This window comes from Dasypus novemcinctus, chromosome 4 (assembly GCF_030445035.2).
Source record: "Dasypus novemcinctus isolate mDasNov1 chromosome 4, mDasNov1.1.hap2, whole genome shotgun sequence".
Taxonomy (NCBI): domain Eukaryota; kingdom Metazoa; phylum Chordata; class Mammalia; order Cingulata; family Dasypodidae; genus Dasypus; species Dasypus novemcinctus.
In genome coordinates, this window is record NC_080676.1 from 19,048,261 (window position 1) to 19,068,978 (window position 20,718).

Genomic DNA, 20,718 nt, shown 5'->3' on the forward strand with positions numbered 1-20,718 from the left:
AGATTTACATAGGAAAAGAGCAGCAGTGCATTCTGAGGTTCTCAGGTCACATGGGGGAAAAATGGAACTTGTTTGTTATTTGTTTTTACTTCTAAATGGCTGAATTTAAGATGTCGACATTGATGAAGACAGCTTTTCTGTCTTCTCTGGTTCTGGATCCAAACCTTACTGTGCAAACAACAAGCACTGGCCAGCATTTTTAGTCTTTCCTGTGCTGTCTGATTTGGAGTCCTAATAAGAAGAAAATCAGCTGTGCTACAAATTCTGTGCAGAAAATGATCGTAAACTTCCACCTAAAGCCACTAATATCTACTTTAAAATTTAAACACATGTAGAAAATACTGTTTTGTTTTAAGTACACTCTAGGAGCACTTAAAATTGGTTTCCTATGGACTGATTTATTTCAAGGCATCAAGACATCTTTTTCAAAAAAGACCTTTGCTTATAAAGGTTCTTATCTAGGGTTAAAAAAAATAAAAAAGAAAGAAAGCCTGTTATAAATGTCAAGAATGGAACAAAGGTTACAGGAAACACAATGTGATACGGGGCCCCTAATTACCATGCCAGGCCCCAAACCATGATTAAGTAGAGGTGACTAACAGGTAGAAGCCATGGCCCACCTCCAGGCAGAGTCTATCTCTTACTATGGAAGGGGAAACTCTTCAGCATGACCAGCCCTCCAGGTTAAACCCGCTGTGGCAAGGGCCACCTTTTTCTGGGCGTGAGGCAGGACATCACCTGTAGATTCAAGGAGGATAGGGCTAGATGGGAGCTCGACACTGAGGGCAATGGGGTGGCTGGTGTGCTGGACCGGGAAAATCACCCAGACCATAAAACCAAAAAATGTGATTCAAGCCAGAACTTGTGCCCCAGGAAGCCTCAGAAAAGACTGAGGTTCTACAGCAGGGGAAAGAGAAAGAGAGCCCTGCCTCTGCCATGGCAGGTGTGGCAGTTTCCTATGGAGTGGCCAAGGGGTCCACTCAGAATCCCTTTCGACTCTGGTGGTTCAGGTGGCCCTTGGCTGAAGGTCCAAGAGGTTGGTCTCGGGGGTAACAAGTTGGGTCTTAGAGTCTCTCTACGAACTACATGGGGGAAAGTGAATATGATCCCCACCCTGAGAAGCCTCCCCCCCCATACACACCACCATCAATTCTGTTAAAGAACTTAGACTCAAAATAATCTTGAGTCTATATATGTCAACTTGAAGTTGACATACAGGAAATGACATCACTCAGAAAGGGTGGCAAAGAGACAACCAGTGGCAGCTCATGTGGCTTCTCCTGTGACATGGCCAGGCAGAGCAGGACAGAACTTCATGTCCCTCAGCCCACTGGGGAGGAAGGGCATGCCTGACAAAGACCTGTGAGAAGAGGGGAGACTCTAAAAGGTAGAACGGGCAGAGCCATTGGGTTTCCAAACAGAATGGCAATTGAAACTAGTACTTGAAATGATGGCTGTTTTAGGTAATGATACCCCTGATGTCAAGCTTCAGGAGTGGAGCATCAGATATGAATGAGCTTCCTGAACTCCCCAGCTCCCATCCCAAGGAAGCACGAGGCTTAAATAGTCAAACTTCTCCATCTGCTACTGTATGGTGATGCCATTAGGCTCCAGGAGGCCAAGGGCACTACTCCTGCCTAGGACTGGCTGGGCCAGTGGCAGCCCGACCTCCTCCTTAATTCTGAGTTACCTCATGACCTGCCTTAGCCATCACACATAGCTCCTAACGGACCCATTTACCCTTCCCTCTTTCCTCCTTCTTCCCCCTCCTTCCCCTTCCACATCATTCTACCTAATGATGTTTTTGTGAAAGATGACTATGTTGGTTTGAATCGTTTTTGTGGACCCCCCAAATTTATGTCCTTACATTGAACCTGTTGTACACCTTTGACTAGATCAGGTCAGTGAAGGGTCGTTTGATTAGATTGCTTCAGGAGGGCACAGCCCAGGGTGGGCCCTGAACCTCTTCCTGGAGTCCTTTACAAATGGAGGAATAAAAGCCAGAGATGGAGGAAGGAGCTCGGGAGCTCAGAGGGGAACCCAGGAGCGAGAAAAGCCACACATGGAGTGACCTGAAGCAGAACTGGCAACCAGGCCTGGGGAGAGGGAAGAGATGAGCATACAGCACTGTGCCCTGCCAAGCACCTAATCACCCGCAGCAGAGCGCAGGGAGAAAGTGAGTTTGGAGGAGAAGGCAGAGGCTGGCAGAGCCACTGTTGTGCTTTGCCACATGGTGGGAGACCACCAGGATAGCCAGCAGCAGACCTGTAGGAGAGAGCTTCACCTGCTACCTTGATTGGGACACTTTCCTAGCCTCAGAACTGTAAACCTTTAACCTAATAAATTCCCATTATGAAAGCCTACCCATTTCTGGTATATTGCCTGGCAGCCTTTAGCAAACTTAAATGATGACTAAGATACTATAAAATCATTTTGTAAAAATATAAAATGCCCTGTGGCATAATGAAGACTAAGCAAGAAATAAAAATCAAAGGAAGCATATCCATCTTTTAATCATCACGTGAAACAGCTTGCTCAATCTCAAAATTCGTGATTTCGCAGAAACATTAATTGAATCAGACCCTGTTTTATAGAGGAGTAAACTGTGACCCAGAGGTGATTTGCCTGATAGACACCCATGAGTCAGCAGTGAAGCCAGTGGAAGGCTTCCAGTCCCGGCCTCTCAACTCGCTCTCCTTGCTCCAGACCGAGGCCCGTTCCTACTATATGTTCTATGGTGTTGGGTGTTGGCGGGTGAGGGTAGCTCTCAGGCCTATAAAGCTAAGCCACAGAAAAAGTCCTGCAACCACATGTTCACAGCCTAAATAAGTCCTTCAGCCATGGGAATGGTGACTGTGTCCTTTACAAATGCCCCAAGCAGCAGCTTTCTAGGTCATGTCCTTCACCTCCTGCCATCTCCAAACCATGGATCTGGGTAATATAAGCATGCTTTGGATCTTCATGAAAATGCATAAGCAGGATCCGAGCATTCTGCACACCAAGGAAATGTGCTTCCTGAGGAAATGGGTGGAGAGTAGGGGTGGTAAAATGCCACCTGCTACTCCTAAAGCTAAAGAAGAAGAACATATCAAGGTAGAAAAAGCAGATGGTAAGAAGTCAGAGGAAAACATAAAGACAGACAAATCATCAAGTGAAGAAAGTTATTTAGAAATTGACAAAGAAGGTGTTATTGAACCAGACACTGATGCATCGCAAGAAATGAGAGATGAAGCTGTAGAGATAACTAAGGAGATGATGGATCAGGCAAATGAAAAGAAAGTGGTTGCCATCGATGCCCTAAATGATCATGAGCTACAGAAAGCCATCGACTTGTTCACAGATGCCATTAAGCTAAATCCTCATTTAGTCATTTTTTATGCCAAGAGGGTCAGTTTCTTCATCAAATTTCAGAAGTTAAATGCTTCCATCTGAAACTGTGACAGAGCCAATGAAATAAATCCTGATTCAACTCAGCCTTGCAAGTGGCAAGAGAAAGCGCACAAATTTCTGGGCCACTGGAAGCAGCAGCCTGTGATCTTGCCCTTGTGGACAGACTGGATTAATATGAAGATGCTAGCACAATGCTGAAAGAAGTTCAAGTGAGGGCCAAGAAAACTGCAGAACATTGGAGAAAATGTGAGCAAAAACACGAGGAGCAAGAGTTCAAAGAAAGAATGGAAAGAGTGAAGAAGACTCTGGAAGAACATGAGAGAGCCCAAAGGAAGAAGGAAGCCAGAATGCAATCAGGACTCTTTTCCAGGTAGCTTTCCTTGGGGAAAGCCTGAAGTGGAAGGACGCATGCTTGGAATGGCAGGAATGCCTGGATTCAATGAAATTCCTAGGGATCCAAAGGTTCTTGCAGCCATGCAGGATCCAGAAGTGATGGCAGCTTTCCAAGAAGTGGCCCAGAACCCACAAATATGTCGAAATACCAGAGCAACCCAAAGGTTATGAATCTCATCAGTAAATTGTCAGCCAACTTTGGAGGTCAAGCATAATGCCCTTTTGACAAATAAAGCTCTTGCTGAAGGAAAAGCAACCTAGATCACTTAATTGATGTTGCAATAATACAAACCAGTATACTTCTGACCTTCTCCTCAGGAAAGCTGGGGTGCTTTGAAGATAACTCCTCCCCCCTTTGCCACAAATGCAACTGACACATTTTACAGTGGTTTTCCATAAGGGTATTCATTCAGATAATGTTTTCCTATTAGGAATTACAAGCTGTAACATTTTTTAAAACTCAAAAATATTTAAAACAAATTAAAAGGATAACAGGTATATTAATTCCTGCAAAAAAACACACACAAAAAACAAATATACTCCAAAACATAAATATATGCACACAAGCATATATACAGTATCTTGACTTTATAAGGGATTCTTGCAATTCAATAATCAGAAGACAATCCAATAAAAATCGTTCAAAAGATCTAAACAGATACCTCACAAATGAGTATGTATACTAATGGCTAATAAGCCCAGGAAAAGACATTCAATCTCATTAGTCACCAGAGAAATGTAAATTAAAACCACAAAAGACAGCACTTCACATCCATTAGAATGCTAAAATTTAAAAAGACTGGCAATGTCAGGACTTGCCATGCTTGTAAAATAACTGTAACTCTCATACATTGATGGTGGAAGTGTAATACAATATAACCACTCTGGAAAACAGTTTGACAATTTATGTAGTATCCACATGCCCTAGCAATTCCATTCCTAGTTGTTTACCCAAGAGAAATGAAAACATGTCTACACAAAGACTTATACACAAATGCTCGCCACAGTTGTGTTTTGTGGTAGACAGCCTCTAAAGTAGATCCCAATAATTTCCACCTCCTGGTATTCATGCCTTTGATTAATACCTTCCCCTTAAGTGTGGGCTGAACCTAATAACTCACTTCTAACAAAGAGAATATGGCAAAAGTGATGAGGTGCCATTTTTGAGATTAGGTTTAAAAAACAGCAACTCTGGTTTTCATTTTACAGCTTTCTGTTATTCTCTTGCAGAACTGTTCTGATGAAGCCTACTACTATGTTGTGAGCTGCTCCATGGACAGGCCCACCAGGCAAGGAACTAGGGGAGGCCTGTAGCAAACAGCCAGCAAGGAACTGAAGCCCTTAATCCAACAGCCCACAAAGAACTGAATCCTGCCCCAGTCCTGTGAAGAAGCAGTCCCTCCTAATACCTGATTGCAGTCTTCTCAGAGACCCTGAGGCAGAAACACCTAGCTAAGCTGTATCCAAATTCATGACACACAGAAACTGTGAAATAATAAATTATTTTTGTTTGCCCGAAATTTTTTGTTTGCCCAAAGTTTTTTTATTTGTCCAAAACTCCTGTGTTTTGGAATAATCTGTTATGCATCAATAGATAAATAACGAACAACTGAAAATCACAGGAGAATGGATTAACAGGCTGTGGTATAACCATTCAATGGAATGTTGATAGAAACAAACTTCTAATAAATGAACATGGATGAATCTAAAATCATTAAGTTGAAAAAACAAGCTACAAATATTTTTAAAAACATATTTTATGGTTCCATTTCGATGAGATTCTAGAAAAGACAAAACCTATCTAAAGGGGCAGAGAACAGATCAGTGGTTCCCAGGGTGGGGGTGGGGGGGTCAGGAGAAGCAGGGCTGATTCAAAGAAAACTTTCTGGATATCAGCACATCTTAATTGTGCTAATATATACACACGGGTGTATACCTTTGACATAACTCATTGAGTTATACATTTAAAATGGGCACTTGGGCTTGTCTTACTGTATATAAGCTACATATCTTGATAAAATTGATTAACAAAGTTAAAAATTTTTTTTCCAAAGTAAATGCTACATATAAGTCTGTGGCAGCACATTTTTTAAATCTATAGGAAAGGAACAGGTTCCTAACAAAATATAAACAGCCAGAATTGACCCAAGATGAAATGGAAACCAAAATATATAGTGACCAAATAATAGATTGAAAAGATGATTAAAGAATTATCAAAGGCTACTAGAAAGTTGTTTAGCTTATAGATCCTCAGTTTCTTAATCTTGGGAAAGGAAATGAAGTACACCTCAGAGGACTTTTTTATTTCTTTTTTGAGAATTAAATAAATGTACTTAGTATAACACTTGGGACCCAGTAGCTACTCAGTACTAATTCCCTTGATCTGCAGGGGGTTTTAAACTTTGATGATAATTTTATCTCTTTTGAGATCCACAACATATGGTTACCTAATTCACTGAAAAAACATTGAGTTTCTCCATTTGAAACTCTTCCCAAGTAGATTCTTTGTTCCACAGGATGGGACTGGATTTTTCTGTGTTTTTCTTTCTTGAGCTTAATTGTAGACAGAGAGGAGAAAATGCAACTAAAAACAGGAAGCAGGAGGCTAAGCCCTCAGAAAGGAAAAAGTTCATAAAACTGCCAGGAAGGAAGGAGATGTCTTAAGAATATTAAACATGTATTCTCTCTGCAAGCCTTAAAGCAGGACTATTATCCAATTTTGAACTGAAGGATATGAAACGTTTAGAAGTCCAGGCCACAGTGTTGTGACGGTGACCCCTCAGCGTCTTAAGTCAAGAGAGGGCTGTGCTGAGTCAGGTCTCTTCCCTGCCAGTGCCTTCACCTCTCCTCCCGGACTAAGAGTGAGGACGGCAATGTCTGGGAGGTCTGGGAGAGGCATTCAGGGAATGCAGTCTCCTGCCGGCTTGGAGGTCTGAAGGAATGCGACTGGTCTGTTCTCTGCTGGCCTCCTCCCCTTTCTCCACATCACGCAGCTGTTTCTCTTGGCCTCCTCCATGATCTGGGAACTGTTGGAGCCTCTTGTAGTTCTGGCTGAGGTGACACAGAATGTCAAGGAGCTTTGCTGTGGAGAGCGAGGAGGAGCTACTACCACCAGGATGTTATCTCAGGGAGCAGGAGTGAATTCCAAGAAAGCCACAGTCACATGCCTTCTACCCTCAGATGTGCCTCCCTCAACATTACACAAAGAAAAGTAAAACTGGAGTGTCAGATCAGGATCTCTGGGACAATTGCTAAGAATCCGCCACTGCATAGGAACATTTCCGGGACCACTATAGGTGGCCCTGTAGCCTTTCCTGCACATGGGTAGTGCACATTCTACGGAAGGGAACTGGCGTTGATGTCAGACACCTGCTGGGCTCTGCCATTCAGCAACTGTGCGGGTGGCCTCGGTTTTTTCACTTCTACAACAGAGATTATACCATTCGTCATATGGGTGTTTTGAGAAGGAAATGAGATAGCATATGTCAAGTGCATGGTATGTCCCTGACTCATAATAAAGCCTCAATAAATACCTGCCTTCTCGTTCTCACTGTCTTGGCACAAAGGTCCAACAGGAGTGTACAAGACAACACAACCCATCCTACTAAATTTTCTCCATTACCCCTTAGTAAAAGCCACAGTAAAAAATTTGGAGAGGTCTGACATATCCTAGAAAAAAGGAGGACAGTTCAGTTCAAACTTGGTTTAACATGATGTCTTAGCTACCTGTTTTGAAAATCATATCAAAACATCGAGTTTTTAAAAAACAATAACTTATTACTGACTCCTGTGGCTCTAAGCGTTGACTGGGTCTAGCTGGCTCGTTTTCGTGCAATAGCAGTCAGTCGGTGGTTTAAGTTATCTTAAGGCTGTCTGGTTGAGGGTCCGAGTTGTCGCCTTCACTCATCGTGTCCTCTTCCACATGGCAAATCTCTCCTCTGAAGTAATCCAGGCTTCTCACATGGAGGTTAGGCTCCCAGAGAAAGCAAGCAGAAACTTCCAGTGACCTTAAAGCCTGGGTCTGGAAATGGCCCAGAGTCACTATAGCAACAGAGTCATATTCTGTTGGTCAAAGCAGCTACAGGCCCTCCGAGGTTCAAGAGGGAAGAGGGACAGACCCCACCTCTCCATGGGAAAGTGACAGGTATGTATAGAAAGGAGAAAATTGATGGTGCACGTCTTTGGAGACAAGCTATCACCATGGATAAGATATGTGAATTCCTCACCGATATAAATATAAGTTCACTAGGAAGCTTTTTTTGAACTGTAGGTTTTTCAGCCTGTGTGTGATAAGCCCCATATACCACATGCCTCAGGCTTCTAAGTTCGTCTCACAGAAAATGATTTCACAATGAAGAGCACATCCAGTGAATGCATCATATCAGGGTTTTTTTCTCTTGGAGAGAATGCCTTTGTCACTTTGGGACTCATTTATCTACTATTTTCATCCTCCATGCTCAGTCACTTTGCAGCTCTGGTTCTGTCTTCAGAGTAAACGCCAAGGCTTCTCGTCGGGTGGATGTGTCTTTACTCCCTGCAGTAGTCTGAGATTGTATGCCCCAGAAAATCATGCTCCTAACGCTGGCCCATTCCTATGTGTAAGGACCTGTTCTAGGTGTGGCCTTTGGGTTTGGTTACTTCAGTTAAGGCATGGCCCCCGCTGGGCCTAATCCTCACACTAGAGCCCTTTATAAATGAGATGAGTACAGAGAGAGAGAGAGGAAGCACTGGAGCTAAAAGCTGAAAGACAGGAAACCCAGAAGAGTGGAGAAAAACCAGCAGGCTGTGCAATGTCCCTTGCTATAGGACAGACAAGTCCAGGATCGCCAGCAGTTGGTTTTGGGGGAGAAATCATCCCTAGATGATGCTTTCTTTGGGACCTTTCCATGACCTCAGAACTGTAAGCTTGTAAGATAATAAATCCCCATGGTAAAAGCCAACACTTTTCTGATAGCCTGCATTTTGGCAGCCCAGCAAACTGAAACACTCCCATTTCTTGATACTGCCTGATTTCCTCCTATTTTTCTAATAATCATAGCTGCCAGTTCTGCTTCCTCGGATAATTTTTCCCAACTAGAATATGTTGTGTGCTTTAACAGCTCCTTGTACTTCTTCAAACTACTTACCTTAGTTTGTAACATTATATTTGCAAGGTTCTTTTTATTAACTTCACTGGACCCTAAGTTCTATATAGTCAGGGATGATTTATCTCCATCACATAGGTCTATGACTAGTACATCCTGGATGTTCAAAAACACTTCTAATATTCTTTAAGTGAGTGAATAGTTAGTTCCTCCTCTCCAGAACCCTTTAGTGATGAAAGAAGGTCAACTCTCCTAAAATGGCTAGAAATTGTAGGAATCTATCTATTTTCCCAGTTGTGATGTTTGCTTCTACGTGGTAGATCTTGGAAATTTTGGTATCCACTTAAGAAAAGTGAAAATCACTTGATTCTGTGACTCAAGCAGCACAAACCACACTGTTATCTTTAAAAACCCACTCCACAACAGTCAACATGACTTTCCCTTCAGATGGATGCTGCAGGTGGAGTGTCCACTTGGCTTACAAACTCCCTCATCTTCCTCCTTTCCCTGGATGCCCTCCAGGTTTCAATTGGCTCCAGATTCTGCTGCCCGAGGCTCAGCCCGCCTTGCCTCACCTCCACAGTCACACGTAACTCCAGAATTCCCTGCTAAATTACAGCACTGAGTCCCAGCTTATTTTGAAGGAGAGTTCAGACACAGTCTCAGCTTTGGTGCTAAACAACCTATACACACAGGTGAAGCAATTGGATTCCAGCAATCTTTTTCTTCTTACTTTTTATTATGGAAAATTTTAAAGGTAAAAAGTATTATAAAAGGCCTCGATGTACCCACCATGTATCAATTCATGGCCAGTCTTCTTTCATCCAGACCCCCGCCAACTTCTCTTCTCCCCTGGATGATTTTAAAGCAATTCCCAGCATCTTGAAATTTTATCCTTTAATATTTCACTATCTATCTCCAAAAGTTAAATACTTTACAAAACATAATTGAAATACCATTAGCAATGCAAGGTGTTGGTGGAGGAGTAAAATATGAGAATTCTGCACATTATGCATGATTATTTTGTAAGCTCAACACCTCTCCAATAAAAAAGGATATTAATATAAAAAAGCAAATGGATGGGCATAAACAGACATATCCATATGTATTATATCATCACTCTACTGTGAGTGTTATCGTTAATGTTTCATGACAGTCATTTTTCTGAGTCAAGAGTAAATTACAGGTGGCAGACTTGGCCCAGTGGTTAGGGCGTCCGTCTACCACATGGGAGGTCTGCGGTTCAAACCCCGGGCCTCCTCGACCCGTGTGCAGCTGGCCCATGCGCAATGCTGATGTGCGCAGGGAGTGCCCTGCCACGCAGTGGGTGTCCCCCACGTAGGGGTGTCCCCCGCATAGGGGAGCCCCACGCGCAAGGAGTGCGCCCCGTAAGGAGAGCCCCCCAGCGCGAAAGAAAGTGCAGCCTGCCCAGGAATGATGCCGCACACACAGAGAGCTGACACAACAAAAGAAGAGACACAGATTCCCGTGCCGCTGACAACAGAAGTGGACAAAGAACATGCAGCAAATGGACACCGAGAACAGACTACTGGAGTGGAGGGAGAAGGGGAGAGAAATAAATAAATTAAAAAAAAAAAAGAGTAAATTACAATGATGGAAATGCTGCAGTTCCTAGGTGGTCACTGGCTATTTGTACTTTTCATGATAATGGAACTTACAAGTTTTTCAATATTCACATTGGAAAGGAACTAAGACAAATAGTAGAATGGTAAAGGTCTACAAAAAGTGAAAAAATATCGTTATCAACAACATGATTGACCTTTGAAAACATTATGCTAAGTGAAAGAAACCAGACACAAAATCCCCCAAACACTATGATTCATACGAAATATCCAGAATCAATAAATCCACAGAGACATAAAACAGATCCTGGCTGCCAGGGGCTGGGAGGAGGGAGAATGGGGACAGGCTGTCTAGTGGGTACGGTGGTTCTTTTGGGGATGATGAAAATGTTACGGAAGCAGGGAGAGGGGATGATTGTGCAGCAATGTGCACGTTTTAAATGCCACAACTGCACACTTCAAAATGGTGAATTTTATGTTATTTCCCAGCGGCAGGTTGCTGAGCCAGTACCCTTGACTGGCCACTGCCCTTAATCAGAGGAGAGCACCTCACTGGTGCAGCGCGCCTGCTGGCCGCCCTCCCTGCAGCCTGCCGGCATTCTTCATCATGGTCCATCCGAGGTGCCTCCGGAGCCTGGGACTTGCACATCCCACCTTTGCTATGCATGATGTGCAACACTTTTTCAGATTAGACTCTTTTACCCTTTTTATAGTTAGAGTCTATACAACTGGTGGGCAGGGTTTTCCAACAACAGTACATGGGGGAACTAGTCAGGAGAACCCCTCTAAATTAGGCCATGTCATCAGTCATCTCTGGGCCTCTTCTGGCTTTGTGTCTTAAGCACAACATCGAGGAACTCCAGAAAAAAAGCAGCCTCGTAGAACTCAGTGTATAATTTCTGTAAGAATGTAGGAGGTTAACTACCTTGCACAGTTTTCTCTTGGTTAGGACAGAAAAGAGAAAAAATTTCCCAGGTGTCAGTGGCATAAATGGCAGTGCTTTATTGAACATTTGTTTTATTTTATCTTAGGGACAAATGAATCTTGCAATCACTCTTTTTTTGGGGGCCTCTAGAAAGCTCAGAACCAAATATACTACTTACCTCTAGCAAAGTTTCGGGGCTTTTACAGCTTGCATTCTTGGATTATCATGTTTAATTCTGACTTAATCTTATTTTTTCTATGCATAGTCTCCAATGTCCCTGATGCTTCTACTTTTTTTAATATATATATTGTATTTTTCTTTGTAAATCCCTTCAAATCATCAAACCATCAAAGAAGTCAAGACATACCAATGGATAATAAGCCCACTCTTTTAAATAATTCTTTTTATTACTACATAAGAAACACATGTTCACTGAAAGCTATAGAAAGGAATAAGCAAGAAAATGAATATCACCCATAATTACATCATGCAGAGACAACCACTGGCATGCTAACATTTGATGCATTTCCTTTCATAATCATAACCCCCACACACACCACTGTTTTTAAATATTGACATTATATGCGTGCATTTTCCTCATATCATTAAACAGTCTCTTGTAGCTACTCAAAATATGGTCCTTGGACCTCTAGCACCAGCATTTCCTGGGAGCTTGTAGAAATAAAATCTCAGGACCCACCTGAAATCTACTGAGTAAGAATTTGCATTTTTAAGGAGATATCCATGTGCAAATTAGAGTAGAGTGGCATTGTTCTAAAATACTATCGTAATCATGATACAATATTCTATTATATGGGTATATCACATTCTCTATGGGAACATTTGGATGGTATTCAGCTTTTCAATTATGCAATGAATATCTTTCTTTATAACTTTTGGATTTTTGGTATTTACCTTAAGAAATAAGTCTCCTCCTCATCCTTCTCTGGCTTCCCAGCCAACTCGTATCCACCTGGTAAAATTTGTAGATATTTCCTGCCTCCCCCCCCTTTTTTTTGTCTTTTCTTTGTCCTTTGTTGCTTTAGCCATACCTTTATTTAAGAAATCAAAGCAAGAGTAATCAATATTTTCTTTCTTTCCCTTTATTTTGTATTTATCTATTTAGTATATCTAGAATTTATGAAATAACTAAACTGATTTTCTTCTTCTCCTTCAAATAAAATATAGCTCAGGAAATTGGTTAGGGGATAAATCTTTCCCCATCCACTGCTTTTATGGATACTAAATTTTTACAGAAGGTAGAGCTTGTTTTTGGGATATCCATTTCTAATTTTGCTCTAAGTACTGCAAACATTTTAATATCTTGTAGGCAGGCCTTCTCTACCCCCACCCTTAATTACTCTTCCTTTTTAATTATTTTACACTCTTCTCATTCTCTTATTTTTCCAGATGAACTGTAGAATCACTTGTAAATTGCATGGCTTATGAATATGTTTCAATAATGTTAATTTTTAAAAAAAAGATTAAAAACATTGCCTTTGGTTTGGGGATCATAAATCAATCTGGAAAGAGCTGACAAATCGCTTTGGTCTTTCCATCCAGAAACACATTCTATCACTCCAAGTAGTCATGACCGATCCATGCCTCCCGCTTTGTAGTGTATAGAACACTTTCTTAACATGGGAAAATTAGTGTATTTCTGTCTGTATTTCATTCATGTGTCAAGTGAAGTGAGAACCTTACCAATAATTTAGTTACTGAAAATGATATTTACCAAACCCTAGTGACATATTTTCAGTTTTCCTAATAGTGCAATAATAATTTAAGCAATGCCTATAGAATTCAAAGATTTATTTTTTTTCACATCTATCTCATTTGATTTTAACTTTTAAAGTAGGTAAAGCAAAAAGAAGGATTTGACTCAGAAATTAAATGCCTGCATGACAATATAATGGAATGGAAAGAATACTGGCTTTTATTGGAAGTGTTCATGTAGGATGACCAAAATGATAATGACAAAATGCTACTTAAAAGTTTAGAATACTTTTTTTTTTAAGATTTATTTTTTGTTTATTTCTCTCCCCTTACCCCCCACCCCAGTTGTCTGTTCTGTGTCCATTTGCTGCGTGTTCTTCTTTTGTCCGCTTCTGTTGTTGTCAGCGGCAAGGGAATCTGTGTCTCTTTTTGTTGCGTCATCTTGTACTTGTATTTTGTTAATTGCAGCAGCCTTCCTCTTGCTAGCAGACTGTGCCTAACCCTGTGTCCAGTTTCAAAACTCTTGATAGGATGCAATGAGGTGTACTAAAACACACCCCTGCACTTCCCATTTCTCTGTCCTCCAGGCCCTCTCCTCGCTCTCAGGCTCCCGCAGCTCCTGAACCCCTCTGGCAGAAGCACGCCCCACTACCTCCCCAGAGAAGGGCTCCAGCACTCCGCTCCTCTCAGCCCCTTTAAGAGTGTTTTGGACCTGGCGAAATTGCTGAAGATTCTCCTTCCTTTCTCTCTGTCCCCAAAGGCACCAAGCTGTGATTAGCATTGGTGGTGCTGGGGCAGTCAGCTGACACATGCGCTCAAGTCAACTTTGTAATTCATAATTTCCCTTGTTAGTAACAAAGCAACCTTTTCCTTCTATTTTAACTAATTATTCTTGCTGAGCTTAGCTTTTAGAGCTGCTGCAAAAGAGCACGGGTCCTCAGTATTAAATGTCATGTAAATCAAAATAACCAAACATTATTTAACACTTTTTTTTCTCTTTTTTAAGTTTTTGGGCCCTGGGGACATCCCACAGGTGGTCCTCCCTGCTTAGGTTTTGCTGGTTTGCACAGACACGGTTACCACTTCAATGCCTACCTGTGTGGCAGGGGCCATGCCACCTCCTAAGAATGTGGTAATGGGTGATTTGATCCTGAGCCTTCAAGAACTCTTAATTTTGTTAGGGAAGCATCTCCAACCAGACTACCACTGCCTGGACCCCCACTCCCTGAAGGGGAAAAAAACCCACAACTTTTTAATCCCCATATTATCTTCATCAATGGCATTACCGAGCCTAAAACTTGGGAAATATTCGTGGTTTCTCCTTTTCCCTGAGCACCTCATCTAGACCTTGTCCAGGCTACTTCCAACTCGTATCTCAAATCTGCCACCGCCCACTTCAATATGACTCACTTGGGCCCCCAGGGCTTCCCGCCTGGTCTCCTGACTTCCACGTCTCCCACAGGCCACTCCCTTCTTGGGAACCAAAAGTTTTGGTAATGGACAGCGGTGACGGTGGCCCAACATTGTGAATGGAATTAACACCACTGAATCATATCCAAAAGTGGCTAAAATGGGAAATCTTAAGTATAGTGTTAGAATAATACTTGATAAAAAAGATCTGTACAACACAAGGAGTGAACCCTAATGTTATCTATGGACTATAGTTAATGTAAGTATAATAATACTTCATCAATTGTAGCAAAGCTTACACTAACACAAAAATGTTAACAATAGGGAAAACTGTGAAGGGGTGGGTCATAATGAGAAAACTATTTTCTGCATGAATTTTCTATGAACCTACAACTGCTCTAATAAAAAAAAAGTACTATGTAAAAATCAGCTTGGAATGGAATTGAAGGTGGTGAGCGCCAGTCTCACATCAGATAAGGTCTGAGAAGTTGGCGCAGTGCCCAACAGGTTATTAACAATACAATTAAAACATTTTTTTTCAAAACCAAAAACAAAGGATCATGTCACCCTCCTGCTTAAAACCTTCCAGAGACCTCCCGCTGAACTTGAACGAAAATCCCAACTTCTTTTTTTAAAAGATTTATTGACTTATTTCTCCTCACCCCCTTGTTGCTTGCATTCGCTGTGTCCATCTGTTGTGCGCTGGTCTTCTCCTTCCAGGAGGAACCAGGAACCGAATCCGGGACCTCCCATGAGGGAGGGGATGCCCAATCGCCTGAACCACCTCCGCATCCAAAATCCCAGCTTCTGACCACGGCCTACAAGGCCCGATGTGATCTTGCTCTTACACCTCTCCAGCAACAGTCCCTCCTCTGCCCTAGCTCATCGCACGCCCACATGCCGGTGTCTTTCTACAGACTGTTCCCTCTGCTGGATGATGTTCCCCGTCTCTCCCTTCAGGTCTCACCTTAAATGAACAGCCTGGCCCTGCTGGACTTCCCCTCAGCACTCCCCCCGCCGCCTCCTCACCTTCACATCCCGGTGTTCCTTTATGGGTCTCGTCCCACTTTTTGTTTGTTTTATGAGTTTGCTTAGTCTCTTTTTCTCTCTCTCATGCACACACACACACACCAAGCCCCATGAAGGCACTGTAAACCCAGCACTGCTGAGCACAGAATTGGTACTTAACGAAATATTTGTTAAATGAATTTTTAAAAAGGTATATAAACATCTGAGTATTCAAATATAAAGTAGGAAATAAGTTCCAGAAAAAAGGACAAGTGTGTGCTGTTTGAATTCAGAGTCAAGAAGGACTTAACTGAATGTGTGTGTTTATTGGAGAAAGGGTAAGAATTAATCTGAGAAAGAAGCAATTACATTAAAAATATGTACTGACATGGGGCGCTGGTTTAAGTGGTTGGGCACCCACCTCCCACATGGGAGGTCCCAGGGTCAGTTCCTGGTGCCTCCTAAAGAAGAAGAGCTGATGCAATGAACAGAGACAATGAGCAGACCGATGAGGGAGCCATGTCGGGGGGGATAGGGAGGGGAAAAAAGTACTATGTGCATCTAATATATATAAAGCACACATATCTGTCACACATTTATCCATTTGTTTAAAAATTACAATATTTCAAATGTGTTTTTTTTCCATCATGAAACATTCTTTTCTTGGTTGCATCCCTATGGAGATCCAAGGGAACATGGTTGTTTAAAAATAGTTTTCCAACTTTTTTCTTTTTTTTTGTTTTCCAACTTTTGATTATAAAATTATGATAGATGAGACAGAAATGATTAAGAAATGCAGTATAATGTAACCCGTGGGAAACAATGATGTGGAGTTCAAAGGCCTGAGTCCAAGTCCTTCCTTGCATTTGTGTGACTTTCACTGGGTCACCATCTCACCAGGTCTCCATTTCCTCATCTACATAGTAAGTGGCTTGGGTTAGATGATTGGATGACTTTCTAGCTCTACCAGCCTCTGAATCCAGAGCATAGTCTTAGCTTTGTTAGATATACATTTTCTTCTTTCTTCTAACTTTTTGGCATGGAAACATCAAACATGCAAAAGTAGAGAGCAGCGAAATGAACCTCCATGTAACTATCACTCACCTTCAAAACTTCCCAATTCTTAGCCAGTGTTGCTCCATCTCTACACCCACCCATGCCAGGAGCTACAATAAATTTCCAGACATCATATCATCATATCATTTCATCTGCCTTTTTGCTTACTGAAAGAAAAAACTAATGAAAGAAGAAAAAGGCCAGTGTTTTAATTTGGAGTACCACAATGTCACACTTGCTCATCATAGAAATTTAAGTTGAATGTTTCCTTTTAATGGTGTGACTGCAAATGGACAACAGCTTTGAAAAAAACGGAAGTTGTATGAGGAGGCATAGTACCCAGTTTTATAGTAAAGAAAAGTAACTTTAGACATAATTACGTCAGTACCTTCTGTGTTTGAAAATAGCTTTCTGGGGCCATGTATCAGCTCCAATTGAAGGCTCCATGGGAATGTGCCAAGGAGTCAAGAAGTAACGAGTGAGCCACAGGAACAAAGGAAAGTACAGTACCAATCTCAGTCACAATCTGCTTCTCAACTTGGCCCTCAGCTTTGGAAGACTAAGTGCCTGACATTGCAGGGGCATTGCTGGCCTCTCCAACCTTGTGGGTGATCAATGAATTTTACAGCACAGATTCTTCATAGGTTCATTTTACAAGGAGGATTGCCAGATGTAGAAAATAAAAATACAGGATTCCTGGTTAAATTTCAGCTCAACAAGTAATTTTTTACTAAAAAACAAACTAACAAACACCTCCTCATTGTTTATCTGAAATTCAAATTTTAACTAGGCATCTTGTATTTTATCTGGCACATGTACCAGTTACTCTGGCTGTGTAACAAATTACCCCCAAAATGTAGTGACGTAAAGTGACAATAATCTTTTATTATCATTTTCTGTGGGTCAGGAATTCAGTCACAGCATTGTTGGGACAACTTCTGTAGTTTCCCCTTCAGGATAACTGGGGACTCTGCTGGAAGGCAGGGAGGCTGGGACCTGAATTCACCCAAAAGCTTTTTCACTCGTATCCCTGGCATTTGATACTGGGGCTGGGCGCCCACTGGTGCTGTCAGCAGAAGGCTCCCACGTGGGCTTCTTACAACATAGTAGCTGGGTTCCCAAGGTGAGTCTTGGGAAAGAGAGCCAGGTGCCAGTCATATTGCCATTTATGACCTACCCTGGGTGTCATTTCCACCCAGTTTGAAGGGGAGAAAGCACAGACACTACCTATCTTTGGAGGAGTGGCACTGTCACGTTGTAAGAACAGGTAGGATGGGATGTGTATTGGTGCAGCCATCTTTGGAAACTATAACCTTCACAGCATATCATTTAGGTTTATCTTATATCTGAATATTCACTTTCAAATATAGGAAGCATTTCAGATGTAACTTGGAGTGAAGAATCTCTTTCTGTGCTCTTGTAGTTAGCATTCTGTTGGTCAACTAACAGGTAAATGAATATATTTACTGCTGCAAGTGTAGTGTTGAAATAATGAATGATGGTTGTGAAAGCTGTTTGTTTTATATACTAAAACAATTATTAAGAACTGCCAAATAAAATGAAACCACATAGGGCTGTACAACACCATCAACCCTGATGTAAACTACGAACTATAGTTAATAGTAAAATTATAATAATATTCTTTCACCAATTGTTGCAAAGGTACCACCTAACGCAAGGTGTTAATAGAGGGAAGGTATATGAGAACGCTGTATTTCCTGCAAAATTTTTCTGTAAGGCTACAACTTCTCTAATAAAAATTTATATTAACTGGGGGTGGATATGGCTTGAGCAGTTGAGTGCCTGCCTCCCACATGGGAGGCCCTGGGTTCCGTTCCTGATGCCTCCTAAAGGAGACAAATAACAAGCTGATATTGAGAGAGAAAGGACAACAACAGCAACAACGAGCAGACAACGAGCAAAAACTATTAGACAATGAGCGAAAACAACAAGCAAACAACAATGAGCAAAGAGCGGAGAGAGCCATCTTGGGGAGGGAATTATATTAAAAAAAGAACTGCCAAATAGACCACTAGGGAAATCAATTGACGGTTTATGCAATAATTCCTTGTAAAACAGACTGGTGAAGTAACTTTAATAACATCAGATAAAATAACCTTTCGGAACTCTATTTCAATGCATATTTCAAGGAAAAGTCTTATTTAGAAATTATTCACATATTGAGAGGATGACTTAAAAACAGAATATAACTTTACCACCTCTAAATGCCTGGGGATGAAAACTCCAAAATCATACAATGTCATCTGTATACTAGCAAGAGAAGAAGAAAATATTAGATAAGAGTGAGTTATCCCAAAAATACCTTGTTTCTCCAACATCTTCAGTTAAAATGAGCATCCGTTTAATGTTGTCAATATGCAGAAAACTGGCTTCATCAGCAGTGAAAATTATCGGCCTGATGCTAGTCAGACTTCTAAAATTAGTATACTGAAAATTCAAATAATAAAGAAACTGATAAATTTGCTCGTAAAATTTCAGGTTCAGTTTTGTATCCCTGGTGTTTATTCTCTGAAGCTGGTATTTGACTTTGGCCTTGGTTTAAAATTAATATTGATTTTCACATTAGCTGTTTGGCATTTGGTAAAACGAGTGCAGAGGCTAGCAGAAGCCAAGTAGCATATGTAGTCCATAGAACTTCAAGATCCAACCCAAGGTCCACACACAGGATTTTTGTGCCCATGCCATGCTTTTGGAAATTTTTCTTTTCCAACAACTCTCAAATTGGAATATCTTGAAGGAAAAAGCAAATTTCAAACTTCCCTTTAACAATGGGAAGTGTAACAGGCTCAGGCCCACATTTCCTCATGGTAGCCACAGGTAGCGTTCTGTTGTCCAGGAAAGTGGCCAACAGACATAAATGTAGCAAACTGATGAAGCGACGGCCTCCATTAGTAGCCTGCCTCTGCAAAGTGACTTTACTTCTCCTTTCATGAAGATAAGTCTATTTTCCCACAACTTACATCTGGGCTGGCTTTGTGTTCCTGCTTTGGTCTATAAATTGCAGCAAAGGGAGATCTGGCGCATGTCCCTTCTCTCCTCATAAGCCTCACACGTCCCACGGACAAGGCTACGCCAGCTTGTAGGGTGCTCAGAGACCACCTGGAGGGGAGCCCAATTCTCCCAGCCCAGGCCACCTTAGACCAGCATTTTCCCAGCTAACCTATCTCACTTGAGAACATGGGCAAACCCAGCCGAGACCAGAAGAACTGGCCGGATAAACTGATGGCTTTGTGAACACTAAAAACACTTATTGTTTTAAGCCGCTGAATTAGGGGGTAGTTTGTTACACAGTATAAAGTGGATTATCTCTGTTCTGAGATTATATTCTCCCAATTAAACCAGTATCTAATATAGATAATATTTAAGTCATATAAGCATTTTTATACATACAATTTCCTTAGTTTACTTTTACCCCAGGCAGGGTGGGGGTGGGGGCCGGGAGATGTGAAGGACGAGAGAGCAGGAAGCACCGCAATGCTTTTTCAGAGCAGGTGGTCTGGGTTATGTGCTGGTTGATCTCCTGGCATGGATATTCCATTCTCCCCTGCGTGGCAGCAGCTAGAGCCCCAGTCTAGGAGCCAGAGGATGTTTAGTCTAATTCTGGTTTTGCCACTTGCTGGCTGTGTGAATTTTGACAGCTCTCTTAACCTGCCATCCTTTTACTCATCCTTGAAAAATGTGTGTAATAATACCTGGCTGGCCTGCCTCACTGGCAGGATCAAGTGAGATGGTGATAAGAATGCACGGTGAAGCCTGAAAGGTCCCCAGAAGCACACATTGTGACATCACCCTGTAGAATCACACTGTGATTTTGCCTGGACTACTCAAAATGTCTCATAACACTTAAGAAATCTAGTAAAAAAAAAAGAGAGAGAGAGAGAGAAAAGAAAAAATGCCACTGTTCTTTCTATTACGATGCCAAATATCTGGATTTTATTTCTAAAAAATGAAATTCTGTTCTGATCGGAAAGCAATGCATGCTCTATCCTGCTGCCTTCCCCTACCAATGGCAAATAAGAAGTCTGTAGAAGAGCCGTAATCTTAGCTGCCCAGGCATATCTCCCCCGGTGTTCCTGTTGCCTGCCAGGAGCTCAGTGTTTGACAGCCTTGGATCTTCCTTCCCAGAGGCTAT

General features: G+C 41.8%; 1 long non-coding RNA gene and 1 pseudogene across 1 annotated transcript in view; one reads left to right on the forward strand and one right to left on the reverse strand.

Annotated features, from left to right (window-relative positions):
• LOC139438865 (uncharacterized) overlaps window positions 1-20,314 on the reverse strand; it is a 33,477-nt gene extending 13,163 nt beyond the window's left edge. Inside the window, exons 1-2 of the long non-coding RNA XR_011648584.1 lie at window positions 19,977-20,314; window positions 18,889-19,013 (exon numbers count right to left, since the gene is read on the reverse strand). This is a non-coding gene — a long non-coding RNA (uncharacterized lncRNA). The remainder of the gene's footprint in view (window positions 1-18,888; window positions 19,014-19,976) is intronic.
• On the forward strand, window positions 2,926-4,072 carry LOC101422300 (putative protein FAM10A5; annotated as a pseudogene).
• Window positions 20,315-20,718: the final 404 nt, after the last annotated feature.